Raw genomic sequence first — 3,549 nt, forward strand, 5'->3', positions numbered from 1 at the left:
GCCTCTCGTAGGCTCTACTACTCGCTGTATGAGGGAAAAGTCTTGTACCAGGTCTAAATATTGTTCTGCTTGTGATGTTAGATTGAGTCGACGGTTTCATGGTTAGTCTAAAGAGTATTAGGGTTTGGATTTGATGGTGCGTTGATCATGTGCAGATCCATTTCTGCTGTGTCAGCCCTGTAGCATACTCTCACTGTCGGTTTGCTACCATCTTGTGCTAATGTTGCACCATACAGACTGAGGGTCCCATGGTGTTCAGTCCCTCTGGTGGTTGAATCCAGACCCATTTTCACATAGCATTACACCCACCTGATTTTGTTCATTATGGTAGATGGAATTCCCTTTCTATTTGTCCTCTCGTACCCATGTTTCAGAGGTACTAATGATGTCAAGATTCTCTGCCTCAGCATCTTGAGAGGTTATCTTGAGATGATTTCGTTTTTTTTTTTAGTGTCCCCGCGGCCCGGTCCTCGACCAGGCCTCCACCCCCAGGAAGCAGGCTGTGACAGCTGACTAACACCCAGGTACCTATTTTACTGCTAGGTAACAGGGGCATAGGGTGAAAGAAACTCTGCCCATGGTTTCTCGCTGGCACCTGGGATCGAACCCAGGACCACAGGATCACAAGTTCAGTGTGCTGTCCGCTCGGCCGACCGGCTCCCCATGCACACAAAATGCACCAAATTTATTTGCTAGGCTTCTGGCATATGTAGAAATGACTTACTCCTGTTATTCCTACAAGGGGAGGGAGGGGGGGGGGATGGAGGAAGGAAAGCAGATTGCTTCTGTATTCAAGCTGTTACTATTCTGTACATTGTCACTGGTTATAAACTGGTTTGTCACCAAAAATGTATACTGTACTAGTTAGTCTTTCACCCAATCAGGCAGAACTATCCTGTGCTCCATTTACTACTTTGATCATCTACCTTCTCCTGATCTTTAGCTTAGATTTTTTTGCCTGGGAGCCAGTAACCGTAGTGACCTCGACAAGAACAGGAAGCCGGCGCATTGTCGAAGGTTCCCCCCCACCCTCCTTTTGCCTTTAATGGTCTTTGTATTGGTCTGTTTTTTAACTCCTTCAGTTTGCCTCTTGGCCTTGGCCCCCCTAGTTTTTCCCCCCCCCCTACTCCACCGAGATCTAGAGATGAATGTATTTACACAATCACAATAGCATGATGCATCAAATGAACAAATCCACAAGGGTCATGATGAGGGTATTGCAGGATCTGTCTAGTCCAGTGGAACTCCCGGTTGCAATTATTTTGACCATGTCATGGCCTGGTCGATTAAGGCAGCATCTGGGATCCTCTCAGACGTAGGTTTGAACCCTCATCATAACCCTTGTGGATTTGTTCATGAGTGTATTTGGTTATACATTTAGAGATCTCAGGTTGTGGGCACTGTTGGGTATCCTCTTTCTGTGTTCAAAATTTGTAATGGTTATGCGTACCATATTTGCTTCAGGCCTACCTAATCAGCTCAACATTGGATATACTGTACTTAATTCCTCCTTGACTTTCTCTACTATTGCCAGTGAGTAGAGAAATAGTTTTCACTATAGTAGGTCATTCTTGTCCTTTTGCAAGGTTTCTTGAAAAGAGGCTGGATTCGTCTTTGCCTATCCATGGCTGCTGCATGGGGAAGTCAGGGAAAGTCCTGAGCACCTGCACCTGGTCGTCGACCAGGAGGCCTGGTCGACGACCGGGCCGCGGGGACGCTAAGCCCCGGAAGCACCTCAAGGTAACCTCAAGGTTGCCTTGTGACCTTCAAGCAGTTCCATTACGATATCTTTATTCTCATGGATTAATTCCTCTAAGATTCCAGCTACCGTTTCATTATTTGCATCAATTGATGAAAATTCGTCAGTATTTTAAATACTAGTGAGCAGACTTGTGCGCTATTTTCTGTATAGATTTTTCCACTTCAATACCTCACTAGACCTAGCTTGGCAGGTCCTAGACTACCTCCATGTTTTTTTTGTTACTTTTCTTCCTTAGGTGGTATTGTCACACAGTCTGTCTTTATGTTCCTTGCAACCCTTCACTTGAATGCAGGCGATGAGTCACAATAACATGGCTAAAGTATGATGACCAGACCACACACACTAGAAAGTGAAGGGATGACGACGTTTCAGTCCGTCCTGGACCCTTCACTTTCTAATGTGTGGTCTGGTCTTCACTTGAATAGTATATCTTCCCAGAACACTGGCATCTAATTTTTTGTCCATTCCAGTCATTACTCCTACAGGGTCATTTGTATGGCTAAACAGAGTTGATTTCATAGTTAAAGTTTATAGTGAAAACTATTTTGCATATTTGGAAGAATCTCAAGTGTTTGGGTAAAAATGTTAAAGGCTAATTTTTTTTTAAAGATGTAATGGCAGATCTGGTGTCTTGGGAAAGTTTTGTACATATTTCTTGGTCATTATAACTGGTTCTTGCATTCCTCCTACTTTACTAACTTGTGAAACGTGTCTCGTTCAGAATTGCCAACTGTTTCTGCACTATATATTTTTCCTCTTTCCAAATTGTGTGCAATTCCTTACCCATTCCATGGAGGCAAGTCCTACAAAGCCCCTCACAGAAGCTTTTACTGCCGCCTCTATTGAAAGCCCTGCACACTTGCAGTGTCATCTCTCGTATGGGTCCTACCTTACCACATTGGAGCGCCTTGTTTAAATTTTGTAATAATAACGGTGAAAGTGTGTAGGCCCCCCCCCCCATCCCTATCCATATCTTGAGTGCTCCAATGATATCTAAGTATCTAGTACCGGCCCCGGAACTCTTAGTTCCTGCGACGGCGCTGGAACCAATCGTATTGGCGTATGCCTTTCCATTGGAGACTTTCAGCGCTATGGAGAGGGGGGACCTGCTGCCTGGGTAACAGCTTCTCCCCAGAATCAACCTACCCTGGCTTTGCGCCCTGGTGAGGCCACTCCAGACTGACAACCAGAGCACAACTCCATAGTCTCCTGAGACTGATGGATGCCTACTACTACTAGTATTAAGTATTTATTAATAAGTATTAAGTATCTACGTGGACTAATTACTTACCTGTTTCCTCTAGCAGGCTGGAGAGGGAAACTTGGGGGTTCCCTCCCTTAAGCCCCTGTGTCCCCTTGCCAGGTGAAAGCTAGTGCCAGTGAAGGGAGAATTCCTTTTGTTTACCTCTTTCAATATGGCTCACCTGTCTACTCTTGTACTGGCATCTGGAATGTCTAGGAACTCTTGCATAGTGCCTCCATCTGCAGCACAAACATGCGTGATGCCACCACTAGGCTTTCCTTACCTTAGGTCTAAGAAGTAGATCAACAATTTAAAGGGCAACTCGTGGAGCACTATAGCCCTTTTATCGTAATCAGTGCCTCAACATGGCAGTGTTTACAACTGTTGGTGCATAAGACATGACTAACTTTAAGACTGTTTGAGGCTAAGTAATTACTGGGTTCAAGGCCTCTGCATAAATATATATACCAAAGGTGTTGGTATTAAGCTTTAGGAGCTTCCATGTATTATTTCTAAATTAGTTTGAGGGTATCCGATTACCATA

This window comes from Procambarus clarkii, chromosome 85, assembly GCF_040958095.1.
Source record: "Procambarus clarkii isolate CNS0578487 chromosome 85, FALCON_Pclarkii_2.0, whole genome shotgun sequence".
NCBI classification, from domain to species: Eukaryota; Metazoa; Arthropoda; class Malacostraca; order Decapoda; family Cambaridae; genus Procambarus; species Procambarus clarkii.